Genomic DNA, 15,244 nt, shown 5'->3' with positions numbered 1-15,244 from the left:
CCCCTCCTGTGTCATGTCCCCAGCGTCTGTCCCCCTCCTGTGTCATGTCCCCAGCGTCTGTCCCCCTCCTGTGTCATGTCCCCAGCGTCTGTCCCCCTCCTGTGTCATGTCCCCAGCGTCTGTCCCCCTCCTGTGTCATGTCCCCAGCGTCTGTCCCCCTCTTGTGTCATGTCCCCAGCCTCTGTCCCCCTCCTGTGTCATGTCCCCAGCCTCTGTCCCCCTCCTGTGCCATGTCCCCAGCGTCTGTCCCCCTCCTGTGTCATGTCCCCAGCCTCTGTCCCCCTCCTGTGTCATGTCCCCAGCGTCTGTCCCCCTCCTGTGCCATGTCCCCAGCCTCTGTCCCCCTCCTGTGTCATGTCCCCAGCGTCTGTCCCCCTCTTGTGTCATGTCCCCAGCCTCTGTCCCCCTCTTGTGTCATGTCCCCAGCCTCTGTCCTCCTCCTGTGTCATGTCCCCAGCCTCTGTCCCCCTCCTGTGTCATGTCCCCAGCCTCTGTCCCCCTCCTGTGTCATGTCCCCAGCCTCTGTCCCCCTCCTGTGTCATGTCCCCAGCCTCTGTCCCCCTCCTGTGTCATGTCCCCAGCCTCTGTCCCCCTCCTGTGCCATGTCCCCAGCCTCTGTCCCCCTCCTGTGTCATGTCCCCAGCATCTGTCCCCCTCCTGTGTCATGTCCCCAGCGTCTGTCCCCCTCCTGTGTCATGTCCCCAGCGTCTGTCCCCCTCCTGTGTCATGTCCCCAGCGTCTGTCCCCCTCCTGTGTCATGTCCCCAGCCTCTGTCCCCCTCCTGTGTCATGTCCCCAGCGTCTGTCCCCCTCCTGTGTCATGTCCCCAGCCTCTGTCCCCCTCTTGTGTCATGTCCCCAGCCTCTGTCCCCCTCCTGTGTCATGTCCCCAGCCTCTGTCCCCCTCTTGTGTCATGTCCCCAGCGTCTGTCCCCCTCCTGTGTCATGTCCCCAGCCTCTGTCCCCCTCCTGTGCCATGTCCCCAGCCTCTGTCCCCCTCCTGTGTCATGTCCCCAGCCTCTGTCCCCCTCCTGTGTCATGTCCCCAGCCTCTGTCCCCCTCTTGTGTCATGTCCCCAGCCTCTGTCCCCCTCTTGTGTCATGTCCCCAGCCTCTGTCCCCCTCCTGTGTCATGTCCCCAGCCTCTGTCCCCCTCCTGTGTCATGTCCTCAGCCTCTGTCCCCCTCCTGTGTCATGTCCCCAGCCTCTGTCCCCCTCCTGTGTCATGTCCCCAGCCTCTGTCCCCCTCCTGTGTCATGTCCCCAGCATCTGTCCCCCTCCTGTGTCATGTCCCCAGCGTCTGTCCCCCTCCTGTGTCATGTCCCCAGCGTCTGTCCCCCTCCTGTGTCATGTCCCCAGCGTCTGTCCCCCTCCTGTGTCATGTCCCCAGCGTCTGTCCCCCTCTTGTGTCATGTCCCCAGCCTCTGTCCCCCTCTTGTGTCATGTCCCCAGCCTCTGTCCCCCTCTTGTGTCATGTCCCCAGCCTCTGTCCCCCTCCTGTGTCATGTCCCCAGCCTCTGTCCCCCTCCTGTGTCATGTCCCCAGCCTCTGTCCCCCTCCTGTGTCATGTCCCCAGCCTCTGTCCCCCTCCTGTGCCATGTCCCCAGCCTCTGTCCCCCTCCTGTGTCATGTCCCCAGCCTCTGTCCCCCTCCTGTGTCATGTCCCCAGCCTCTGTCCCCCTCTTGTGTCATGTCCCCAGCCTCTGTCCCCCTCTTGTGTCATGTCCCCAGCCTCTGTCCCCCTCCTGTGTCATGTCCCCAGCCTCTGTCCCCCTCCTGTGTCATGTCCTCAGCCTCTGTCCCCCTCCTGTGTCATGTCCCCAGCCTCTGTCCCCCTCCTGTGTCATGTCCCCAGCCTCTGTCCCCCTCCTGTGTCATGTCCCCAGCATCTGTCCCCCTCCTGTGTCATGTCCCCAGCGTCTGTCCCCCTCCTGTGTCATGTCCCCAGCGTCTGTCCCCCTCCTGTGTCATGTCCCCAGCGTCTGTCCCCCTCCTGTGTCATGTCCCCAGCGTCTGTCCCCCTCTTGTGTCATGTCCCCAGCCTCTGTCCCCCTCTTGTGTCATGTCCCCAGCCTCTGTCCCCCTCTTGTGTCATGTCCCCAGCCTCTGTCCCCCTCCTGTGTCATGTCCCCAGCCTCTGTCCCCCTCCTGTGTCATGTCCCCAGCCTCTGTCCCCCTCCTGTGTCATGTCCCCAGCCTCTGTCCCCCTCCTGTGCCATGTCCCCAGCCTCTGTCCCCCTCCTGTGTCATGTCCCCAGCCTCTGTCCCCCTCCTGTGTCATGTCCCCAGCCTCTGTCCCCCAGTTTTCCAACAATGATATTTACTGCTTTTTTATAAAGAAATACAATTGATTTTATGCAGTATTGAGTTTAGCCTTTTGGCCCGGCCCTCCAAAATATTTTTAGTTTCTCATGTGGCCCCATCGAAAAAATAATTGCCCACCCCTGGTCTAGGGGAATCGGCTATTTGTTTTAAAATATGAGCATTACTTACCCGTTTACGAGATGCATCTTCTCCGTCGCTTCCGGGTATGGGCTGCGGGAATGGGCGTTCCTTCTTGATTGACAGTCTTCCGAGAGGCTTCCGACGGTCGCATCCATCGCGTCACGATTTTCCGAAAGAAGCCGAACGTTGGTGCGCAGGCGCAGTATAGAGCCGCACGGACGTTCGGCTTCTTTCGGCTACGAGTGACGCGATGGATGCGACCGTCGGAAGCCTCTCGGAAGACTGTCAATCAAGAAGGAACGCCCGCTCCCGAAGACCCATACCCGGAAGCGACGGAAGAAGATGCATCTCGAAAACGGGTAAGTACTGCTCATATTTTAATACAAATAGCCGATTCCCCTAGACCGAACGAGCAGGAATCTAAGGGGAAAAGGGGAAAAATTTAATAAATGGGTGAACTCCCGCTTTAAGCCCTGGACCAATATGCTGTCTAAAGACCCAAGGTGTTTTTACAGTTCGGGACTGCGTCGCTTTAACAGACAATTGCGCGGTCGTGCGACGTGGCTCCCAAACAAAATTGGCGTCCTTTTTCCCCCACAAATAGAGCTTTCTTTTGGTGGTATTTGATCACCTCGGCGGTTTTTATTTTTTGCGCTATAAACAAAAATAGAGCGACAATTTTGAAAAAAATGCAATATTTTTTACTTTTTGCTATAATAAATATCCCCCAAAAACATATATAAAAATTTTTTTTTCCTCAGTTTAGGCCGATACGTATTCTTCTACCTATTTTTGGTAAAAAAAATCGCAATAAGCGTTTATCGATTGGTTTGCGCAAAATTTATAGCGTTTACAAAATAGGGGATAGTTTTATTGCATTTTTATTAATTTTTTTTTTTTTACTACTAATGGCGGCGATCAGCGATTTTTTTCGTGACTGCGACATTATGGCGGACACTTCGGACAATTTTGACACATTTTTGGGACCATTGTCATTTTCACAGCAAAAAATGCATTTAAATGGCATTGTTTATTGTGAAAATGACAGTTGCAGTTTGGGAGTTAACCACAAGGGGGCGCTGTAGGATTTAGTGTACACTTAGTGTGTGTTTACAACTGTAGGGGGGTGTGGCTGTAGGAATGACGTCATCGATCGAGTCTCCCTTATAAAGGGGATCACTCGATCGATGCAGCGCCATAGTGAAGCACGGGGAAGCCGTGTTTACATACGGCTCTCCCCGTTCTTCAGCTCCGGGGAGCGATCGCGACGGAGCGGCTATAAACAAATAGCCGCGCCGTCGTCCCGGATCGCTCCCCGAGGGAACCCGACCGCCGCGTGTAGCGGGGGGGGGGGTCCCGATCGGACCCCCGACCCACGTCTAGGCAGGGACGTACAGGTACGCCAATGTGCCTGTACGTGCCATTCTGCCGACGTATATGTACATGCGGCGGTCGGGAAGTGGTTAAAAAGTTTTTATGCATTTCCATAGATTTGCCTGGCGTAATGGATACTTTGAAAACCACAAGAGCGCAGCTAATAGTACTGAAGAATGATGGTGGAAGTTCATCCTGTGTGGGTGTATCGTGTGCATCACCTTCTGTCCCATCTGAAGAGTTGAGCTCATCTCCTTGTCAAGTGTCGTACTCAAGGCCTAAACAGGTAGGTTTTCTTTTGGTACTGAAACATTAAAACGTATTTTTTTTTAAATATCAAACATGTCCTACTCCTATTTATCTGCTCTGTGTAAAGGTTTTTATACAGAGCAGCTCAGATCCTTCTCTTCTCAGGTCCCATGCCGGTGCTCCTGAACCAGAGCTCTGTGTGTCCAATCACACACTGAGCCTTGCCTTGGCCCCATCTCCTAATTCGCTCACTGGCTGTGATTGATAGCATCGGGAGCCAATAGCTCCCACCGATACAGAAAGCCAATCAGCAGTGCAAGTCCCTGGAGAGACAAGGCTCTCATGGACATTGCTGGATCGAGAGGGGACTCATGTAAGTATAGGGGGGCTGCTGCACACACAAGTTTTTTTTTTTTACCTTCATGCATAGAATACATGAAGGTAAAAACCCTTGTGTCTTTACAACCACTTCAATAAAAAGTAACCTTTAAGGCGGTGCCTCCAAGCGGCTGACAGATGGAGAGAAGCGGGTACAGTTAGACCCTATGAAAACATCAGCTTTGACATGTAGACTGTAAGCCAACTTGACTGTTGTGTCAAAATGAGATTTTATCTTGCTCAGTCTGGTAGTAGTCTGAACTAATAACGCAAGTTGTAGGCAAGATGTTGATTTTTATACAGATTTTTGAAAAGTCTACAATATTTTGATGTTTTTATACATGCTTAATTTTGTTAGTTTTATTTACTCAGCTGCATCTGTTAGACTCCTTTCACACTGAGGCAGTTTTCAGGCGTTTTAGCGCTAGAAATAGCCTCTAAAAAGCTCATAAAACTGCATCCCTTTCAGTGCAATGAGTAATTTCACACTGGGGCGATGCGCTTGCGCAACATTAGAAAAAGTCCTGCAAGCAGCATCTGGGGCGGGTTGGGAGCGCTATAAATAGCGCTCCTACAACGCACCTGCCTATTGAAATTAATGGGCAGTGCTTCCAAAGCACCCTAAAAGCGCAATAAAAACTGGACTTTTTCCCTTTAAAAAAAAAAAGCGCCTAAAAAGTGCTACAAAAACACTGCAAAACCGCCGGAGCTTTAGCATCGCTGCAGTGTGAAAAGGGTCTTATATGGCTTTTGATTCACAGGGAAAATCTAATAAGTCTAATATTTTCCATTTACTTTTTAAAGCTGCTACTTTGGCAAAGTTTCCTGGGACTTCATAAGCTGTGATCAGTGACGCTGTTACGAGAAAAATTGCGGCGTTGAAATATCACCTGAAGGGACACATCAGGAACCTCAGCAGAATACCACAAACTTTTATGTCATTTTCCATAGTTAACGCCACTTTCTATTCCCTGTGTTGTAGTTTTTGTATATTTACATGATAATAAAGTTGTGTGTATTGTACTGTGTTATTGTTTTTTTTTCCAAATGTTTGCTAGTTTTATAGGCCTACAATATATATATATAAATACACAGCATTTCAAAATGTAATAGGAATGTATTTTTTTAAAATTTTGCATTCAGAAGTACATTTACATTTATATTTAAAATATATTTTAAAAAAACATTCTTAACATATTTTTCCGAAATATATTGCCATATATTTGAAATGCTACAATTTTGGCCAGATTCAATATATTTCAAAAATGTATTTCAATATATTTGTGCATATATTTCGGAATGCATTGTGAAATATGTTGCAAATATATTCATAAATATATGTTAAATGTACTTCTGAATGCATTTAGCAATATATTTTTGCAGCCATAAATATATTGCAAAGTGCATTTTGGAATGCATTGTGAATATATTCATAAATATATGTGAAATGTACTTCTGAATGCATTTAGCAATATATTTTTGCAGCCATAAATATATTGCAAAGTGCATTTTGGAATGCATTGTGAATATATTCATAAATATATGTGAAATGTACTTCGGAATGCATTTAGCAATATATGTCTGAATATATTCACAATGCATTCCAAAATGCACTTTGCAATATATTTATGGCTGCAAAAATATATTGCTAAATGCATTCAGAAGTACATTTAACATATATTTATGAATGTATTTGCAACATATTTCACAATGCATATATTCACAAATATATTGAAATATATTTTTGAAATATATTGAATCTGGCCAAAATTTTAGCATTTCAAATATATGGCAATATATTTGAGAAAAATATATTAAGAATGGTTTTTTTAAATATATTTAAAATATATTTTACTTCCACATGGGTAGCTAATTTACCTTACTACAGTCCTGGTTTCATGTCCTCATTGTTCGTTTTTGCTCTGATGTTGCTGTAATTCTGCTCTGTTCTGGACACTTCCTGGCTGTTTCCTGTTGACCACAGTACTGGGAGCTTCTAGTTTCGTTTTCCAAACCATCACTTCTCTATGGCTCTATACAGCACAGTGGCAGGATAACATGCAAAAACGAAACTGAAACTACAGGTACATTATATGATTGATTTTTATCTATTTTTAATCGTTTTTAAAAGGAATCAGCTAACTATTATGCCTCTTATACCCTGTAAACCATGGATATGCAATTAGCGGACCTCCAGCTGTTGCAGAACTACAAATCCCATGAGGCATAGCAAGGCTCTGACAGCCACGAGCATGACACCCAGAGGCAGAGGCATGATGGGATTTGTAGTTTTGCAACATCTGGAGGTCCGCTAATTGCATATCCCTGCTGTAAACGGTCATTTCAGCAAAAAAAATGTTTTCCTTTGCAACTCCTTTAACCACTTCCCGACCGCCGCATGTAAATGTACGTCCACAGAATGGCACGTACAGGCAAATGGGCGTACATGTACGTCCTTGTTTTTCCGCGGGTCGGGGGTCCGATCGGGACCCCCCCCCCGCTACATGCGGCGGTTGTGTTCCCTCGGGGAGCGATCCGGGACGACGGCGCGGCTATTCGTTTATAGCCGCTCCGTCGCGATCGCTCCCCGGAGCTGAAGAACGGGGAGAGCCGTATGTAAACACGGCTTCCCCGTGCTTCACTATGGCGCTGCATCGATCGTGTCATCCCTTTTATAGGGGAGACACAATCGATGACGTCAGACCTACAGCCACACCCCCCTACAGTTGTAAACACACACTAGGTGTACACTAACTCCTACAGCGCCCCCTGTGGTTAACTCCCAAACTGCAACTGTCATTTTCACAATAAACAATGCAATTTAAATGCATTTTTTGCTGTGAAAACGACAATGGTCCCAAAAATGTGTAAAAATTCTCCGAAGTGTCCGCCATAATGTCGCAGTCACGAAAAAAATCGCTGATCGCCGCCATTAGTAGTAAAAAAAAAATAAAAAAATAAAAATGCAATAAAACTATCCCCTATTTTGTAAACGCTGTAAATTTTGCGCAAACCAATCGATAAATGCTTATTGCGATTTTTTTTACCAAAAATAGGTAGAAGAATACGTATCGGCCTAAACTGAGGAAAAAAATAATTTTATATATGTTTTTGGGGGATATTTATTATAGCAAAAAGAAAAAAATATTGAATTTTTTTCAAAATTGTCGCTCTATTTTTGTTTATAGTGCAAAAAATAAAAACCGCAGAGGTGATCAAATACCACCAAAAGAAAGCTCTATTTGTGGGAGAAAAAAGGACTCCAATTTTGTTTGGGAGCCACGTCGCACGACCGCGCAATTGTCTGTTAAAGCGACGCAGTGCCGAATCGCAAAACCTGGCCTGGGCATTTAGCTGCCTAAAGGTCCGGGGCTTAAGTGGTTAAGTAAAAGTTTGGTAAGAGACAATTCGCGCTTTTCAGTCTTTTACAGCGTGACAAATGTGCTAACTCCATTACGAACATTACTTTTACCGCTCCCGTCTCATACTTTATTCTGAGCATGCGCGGGTTTCTAAGCATACACACGAACGTGTTTCTCGTCCAAAACCAGCCGGACGAGGAAATTGAGACTCCCGACGAGTTCTGTTCTCTTTTTTTCTCGTCGAGTTCCACGACAGTTTTCTCGATGAAAAACATACACACGACCGTTTCCTCGGCAAAAAAGCTCTGCCACCAAGTTTCTTGATGGATTCTGTCGAGGAAAACTGTCGTGTGTACGAGGCCTTAGTCTTAAAAATTGCGCACACCCATGGGATTGCAGAAAAAAGGATGGTATCTGAATTCTCCATAGGTAACATTTTAAATGTCTTTACAGGTTAATAGTTTAGAGTTAACCATGAATTACGGCCCTAGAATTATTGCTCTCATGCCGACGTTTGCAGCGATGCCTCAATGTACTGTGCAAGTTATGTTTACATACACATGCTCGGCATACGCTGTGCTTTTTATATGAGGTGTGTGTTTGAATTATTTTTATGTAATTTATGCATTTGTACCATGTATAGAACCTGCTGCAGCAAAACTGATATTTAAATTGCTGGCAATACAATACAAAAATGTTTACAAAAATGGTGTGGGGGTTTTCGGTCTGGTATGGATTTTAAGGGGAATCCCCCCCCCCCCCAAAATCCATACCAGACCCTTATCTAAGCATGCAGCCTGGCAGGTTAGGAAAGGGGGGGATGAGCGAGCGCCCCCCCCCCCTGAACCATACCAGACCACATGCCCTCAACATGGAGGGGTGCTTTGGGGTGGGCTTCAGATTCGGCTTTGGGTGCCAACATCACGGGTGCCCTAGACAGGTAAGTGTCCATGTATTGAAAGTCAGCAGCTGCAGCATTTGTAGCTGCTGACTTTTTTTTTTTTTCAGCGGAACTCTGCTTTAACTTTACAGCTTAAGGTTAGGTAAACTTTAAAAAAAAATCAGCACAAGGGACGATATTTACTTTTTATCAGAAGTGTCACTCCCATACTTAAAAAGCCCTCACTGGACCCCACCAACCTGAACAACTTAGGACCCATCTTATTGCTCCCATTCATCTCTAAACTTCTAGAACGCTTAGGGCCAGATTCTCAAAAGAGATACGCCGGCGTATCTCCTGATACGCCGTCGTATCTCTGAGTCCGCCCGTCGTATCTATGCACCTGATTCATAGAATCAGTTACGCATTGATAAGCATTACATCCGACAGGCGTAAGGCTCTTACGCCGTCGGATCTTAAATGCATTTTTTTTTCGCCGCTAGGTGTCGCCGACGTCGTTTTCCCCGTCAAGTATGCAAATGAGCGAGATACGCGAATTCCCGAATGTACGCCCGGCCGACGCAGTGAACCTACGACGTTTACGTTAGATTTGCGACGCGTAAAGTTGCCCCTGGGTATATGAGGTGCAGTCAATGTTAAAGCGGTGGTTCCCACTTAAAAACAACTTTTTTTTATTCCACTGCCCCCCCACATTCCATCACGATTAAGGCACATATTTTTTTTTTCCTGCTGTACATACCTTACTACAGCATATTCACCCGTGCATCCGGGTTGCGAGTCCCGCGGGAGTGGGCGTTCCTCACATGCTGTTGATTGACGTTTTGCCCAAAAACGAGCTCTCCCCCGTCGCGTAAGCCGCGTCACGATTGGCGAAAGGAGCCGAACGGTGATGCGCATGCGCAGTATAGCGCCGACTCGCCGTTCGGCTCCTTTCGCCAACCGTGACGCGGCTTACGCGACGGGGGGAGAGCTAGTTTTTGGGCAAAACGTCAATCAACAGCATGAGAGGAACGCCCACTCCCGCGAGACTCGCAACCCGGATGCACGGGTGAATATGCTGTAGTAAGGTATGTACAGCAGGAAAAAAAAAATATGTGCCTTAATCGTGATGGAATGTGGGGGGGCAGTGGAATAAAAAAAAGTTGTTTTTAAGGGGGAACCACCGCTTAAAGTATGGCCGTCGTTCCCGCGTCGAAATTTGAAAATTTACGTTGTTTGCGTAAGTCGTCCATGAATAGGGCTGCACGCCATTTACGTTCTCGTCGAAACCAATGACGTCCTTGCGACGTCATTTAGCGCAATGCATGTCGGGAAATTTTAGGGACGGCGCATGCGCATTAGGTTCGGCGCGGGAACGCGCCAAATTTAAATGCACTACGCCAGTGTTTTTCAACTCCAGTCCTCAAGGCACACCAACAGGTCATGTTTTCAGGATTTCCTTTAGATGAAACGGCTGTGGTGATTACTAAGGCAGTGAAACTGATCAAATCACCTGTGCAAAATAATGGAAAGCCTGAAAACATGACCTGTTGGTGTGCCTTGAGGACTGGAGTTGAAAAACACTGCACTACGCCCCCTACCTAGATCATTTGAATTACGCGGGCTTGCGCCGGGGGATTTACGTTACGCCGCCGCAACTTTACAGGCAAGTGCTTTGTGAATCAAGCACTTGCCTGTAAAACTTGCAGCGGCGTAACGTAAATGAGATACGCTACGCCGCCGCAACTTTAAGCCATTATATGAGAATCTGGCCCTTAGTCTACAACTGTCTTAGCTCTGACCTCAGTGAAAATAACCAACTTGAACCCTTACAGTCTGTCTTTCGCTTGCAGCACTCCACAGAAACTGCTCTACGAAAAACTCACTAAGGATTTACTAACTGCTAAAACCAATGGGCAGTACTCCATACTCCTACTGCTTGACCTCTTTGCAGCCTTTGATACTATTGAAATAAGTAGTCCATGCAATAAAGTGATATAAGAGAGCTTATCACACTCAAATAGTGCATCAAAATAGAAGTGCAATAAAAAATCCAAACTGAGAACCAAATGAATGGTTAAATGAGTAGTGTGCAAAAAAGCAAAATAGAGTCCTCAAGTTATATATTAAAAGGATGAGAGCTGCCAGATGATATGCTAAATAATGCTGAATCCAGTATTCAGATAATGACAAGCAGGTGATAGATCGTATCCTTCACTAGGCTCACAAGCCTCTTACCTCCAGGCAGATATAAATGAGCATCCAATCTCTCACACAGTCCTCTATGGATAATTCCTGTCCGTCCACCCCATGAGCTGGCACCGCGTCTCCTTCACAGATCCATACAGCACTCCGCCCAAAATGTAAATAAGAGAGAACAGAGAGGAGCCTCCGATAGTGAAGTACAGTAAACCAGGGTAAAATTTATTAGGAAAAGACCTGTGCTTACATCTAAAACTACAAACGTGCAGCAATTTTAAAACGAGCGGCGTCCACAGCGCCGGCTTACGTCACTCCAGGTGTACGCCAATCCCTACGCGTTACGACACGGGGTCACGTGTCTTCATCTGGGGCATCTGATTGGCGGTCATTCTACTGTTTATGTATCTGAAAAAACGGAAATAGTATCGCCGCCATTTTGTTGAAGTCCAAATGCTATGCATATTGGGCCATATTCTCAGTGAAGTTACGATGGAGTAAGTCAGGATACTCCATCGTAACTCCCTTTTTTGGCCAGTGTATCTATGCTCCTGATTCTCAGAATCATTTTTGCATAGATACACTTAAGATCCGCCATCTGTAAGTCACTTACACTGGCGGATCTTAAATGCAATGACGCCGGCCGCCGCTAGATGGCATTTACGTGAAGGAGTCATTTGCCTATGCAAATGATCCTTCTACGCCGATTCCCGAACGAGTTCGCATCGCGTAACCGTCGCTAACGTCGTTTGCGTAAGCGGAAACTTACTCCTGCTATATGAGGGGTAAGTTTCCGCAAGTCTCGCGTAGGCCATGTTACGGATGGCGTCGGGTCCCCGTCGTGTTTTTTCGTCGGGTACGTCGTTTACGTAAGTCGTTCTTGAATACGACTTTACGTCAATGACGCACACGTCGGCGTCATTGACGTTTTCCGCCGAGAACTGGAGCATGCGCACTGGGCTTTTTGCAGCCCGGCGCATGCCCAGTTCTTTCGCATCGGGGACGCGCTTCATTTGAATAGAAGACGCCCCCTTGGAGATCCGCCAGGCTACGCCGGGACACTTACACTCCGCTGTCCCAACTTATGGAGCAAGTGTTTGGGGAATACAACACCTGCTCCAGTAAGTTGGGACAGCGGAGTGTAAGTGCCCTAAGCGCAGCAGGCGGATATTTGGAGAGAATATGGCCCATTGTACCTATCTAATAGGACGCACTGCATTGGAAAGGGAGGCCCGGAACGGAAAAGACAAAAGGACAAAATAGTGTAGGGCTGGGCATGACAAGGTGGAAAGGAGAAGTCGACAAAGGGTTAAGCTAAAGTTGAAGGGGAGGACTCAGGAGGAAAAGTTCTGAAGGGGGAGGAGCTGTATAAAAGGTGGAGGCGGGAGAATTTCGGGAGCAGTCGGGGAGAAATGACAGAAGGAGGCAGTTTCCACGCTGCTCCTCTGTCATGTAAGGGGGAGATCTTATCCAGTCCAGATGCGCGGGCAGGCGGCGCTAGTAGGGGTCCCGTGGGGCTCGTGTGCGGGGGTCTGCTGGTTGTCTGGGCGGGGGTGCCGACCATCGGAGGTGAGTCTTTTCTTACAAGCGCCCGTGGCCGCCCGGCCCTGTCTGCGGGTAGTGGGTTAGCTCGGGAGCACGCTTCTTGCCCCTTCGGGGGGGGGGGGACTGACACACACTTAGCAGGGGGGGGGGGCGGCGGATCCGCCATTTTTCGCTGAGAAAGGGGGGACAGGGCCGCGGGCCGTTATGTCTCCAGTTTCTCGCCGCCGATGGGGATCGGCAACACCACAGGGGCACACACCTCCTGCCGGTAATAGCACGCATGCTTGCCGGGGGGGCCGGTCTGACCGCTCAGCTCTTTTTCGCTGCCGTGGTTCGGGTGGGGCGGGGCTACGGGCTGCAATTGGCGCCGGACCTAGTGTAAGGGGAGGGGGTGGGGGAACATGTTCTTTCCCACCAATGCGGTTTATCATACGGCCGGCTGTCACCAGACGTGCTGGGGGGTCCATGCGGTGGCCGAGGGGGGGTTTACGGCGGCGAGTGCGACGGGGGGGGGATCCTCGGGCGCATCTCCACTGCGATGCGGTCAGTTTAGGGGGGGGCACGTAGCTGCAGGGATCCACGGCCTCCAGGCATGGTCCGCCTGGGGGGCGGATGTCGACGGGGCTGCCGGTTCCTGCTGCGCATTCAGCGGGGGTCGGCTCGGTCCAGAGGAGGGAGAACGCCAGGATCGGGCGCCGCCGGGGGACCCAGACATGTCCGGGGAGTATATATTTAGTTTCACAGGTTCCTGCGAGGCAGCACGTGGCAGGTTACGACAGGTGGGGGGGTCCACAGTGCCAGGGGTGGCAGGTTGGGTAGGGGGTTGCCCGTGGGCGTTGGGGCAGTTGGCCTGCCCCCTGAGATGACAAAGGGGGGCCATGGGTTTCAGGGTTGTAAAAGGAGGCCCCCGATTGGTGGCGTTGTGGGTTTGTTGCCGTTGTACAAGTGGAGCTGGGGCATCCTGCGGCTTGGGGCATCTCTCCGCCGCTGGGGTCGGGGGGGGGTGTGGGTGAGTGTGGCAGCAGGAGGCATGGGTGAGAAAACGGGGGGTGGCAGTGAGGTCGGATTTGCCATCATTTAGGAGTGGGGGAGTTAGCATTTGTCGGGGGACCGTTGGTGCACCGGACGCAGGGGGTTCAGTACTATGTCGGAAGAGGGTGAGTATGTGGGAGGTGAGCATTACTCCCCTTGGGGAAGAGTAAGTCGGTTAGGACGGGCCTGGCGGATAGTTCTATGTGATACCGTTCAACCGGCAGCCATGTTGTGCAGGGGGCTGCTTGTTCGCTATCAGGTCCTGAGTCACGGGTGAGTATTGCCCGGAGCATTGTTGACATGGCTGGGGATATGTTAGGACAAAGGGGGCGGTGTGATGGCGTATCCGGTGGGAGAAAAGCGGAAATCGGCCTCTGGGGTGGGAGGCTAAGTCCTCAACACGGGCCTTGAATCCGTTGCGAGGGGGGGTGCGCCTGACTCCGACTGCCGGTAAAAGAGGGTGTATGGAGAGGTGGGCTGGCAATCGGCCCGGGGGGGGGGGGCTGCTGTACGTCCCCCAGAATGCGGAGGAGTTGGGTAGCAAGAAGGATGAGTACGGTGTATTATAGGCAGTTTTTTCCAAAATGGGGATCACATTGTCCTATGGGTTTACGGGGGGTGTAAGGACCCGGGTTACCAATCGGAAATACCGGCGAGGGCGGGGATGTGCTGTAGTCTCTGCTGTACCCGGGGTCGTTTTCGGGTACATTTAAGGATACATTTAGGAGGCATTGAATTAGAGCCGCGGTGACACATGGGGAGGAGGGAGCAAATTTTTTTTACGGTTAGGCCGGTGGTGGTTACAGGCTCACCAATAGGGGGTAGTGCCTGAGTTTTGACTTATGCACCACCTCGTCTCAAAACAGGGGGGGTCTGTGATTGTGGAGAAAACCCGAGGCTGTCTTACACTGGTTTTGATACTGTGGGTGGGTAAGGCACCATGTGTGAGGGGCATTTGCTTTGTACACCTGGACAGATTTCTGCTGCCGGTGTGCGTGTGGGTTATGACATTCGGGGTTCATGGTCTTCACAGGGGTTGCTATATGTTTCCTGTATTGGTGGGAGGGATTCTAGGGCAGTAGTTGGCAAGGGCGTGTATGGCCTGTTTTTCGTCATCCAAGGGTTACAGGATTTAAGGGGCAGGGGTGGCCTCCTTACGCTAATGTGCATGTGGTATGTCCTCTTGTTGTTACGGTGGTACCTGTAGGGGCTGTTGGCAGCTGGTAAGACTGAGCGCATTGCACGGTGGTAAGTATCGCGGTACCTGGTTTTGATAGGCATTGGTATTTACTACGGAAAAGGTGAGTGGGGTCACCTTTTTGCAGGGTTGGGTTGTCACAATACACAGCATCAGCGGGGGAGGGAAGCGATGGATGAGTTGTTTCCTGCGGTGCGTGCACTGTGTGGAGTTGTTTGAGTGGTTCCGGTAATGGAGCGGTGGGGGGAGCCAGGTGGGAATGGGGGTGTAACGGTAATAACGGGGTGGTGGGGCAAGTTAGCAACACGCTCTTCGGTGTCATCAGGGTACGGTTGCTGCACTATTTAGTGCAGGGTGTACTTTGGGCAATCTTTGGTATGCTGGCATCCCCCAGGGGGTGTGGGCACGAGGGTCACTGCACGGTAGTGTGGGCAGGGGAACAAGTTTATGGAGCTGGCGCAGTCGGCAGGGGGAAGGGAGCAGGTGGTGGGTGAGTGGTGCGACAGGGGCAGCTCACCGAGCTGGAGTCGGCTGGAGACCTGGTATAGTGATGGTAACGCAGTGTGGTGGTGAAGAAAAAAGGTT

The sequence above is a fragment of the Rana temporaria genome, chromosome 5 (genome assembly GCF_905171775.1).
Source record: "Rana temporaria chromosome 5, aRanTem1.1, whole genome shotgun sequence".
Classification (NCBI taxonomy): Eukaryota; Metazoa; Chordata; class Amphibia; order Anura; family Ranidae; genus Rana; species Rana temporaria.
This window is presented reverse-complemented; position numbering follows the sequence as displayed.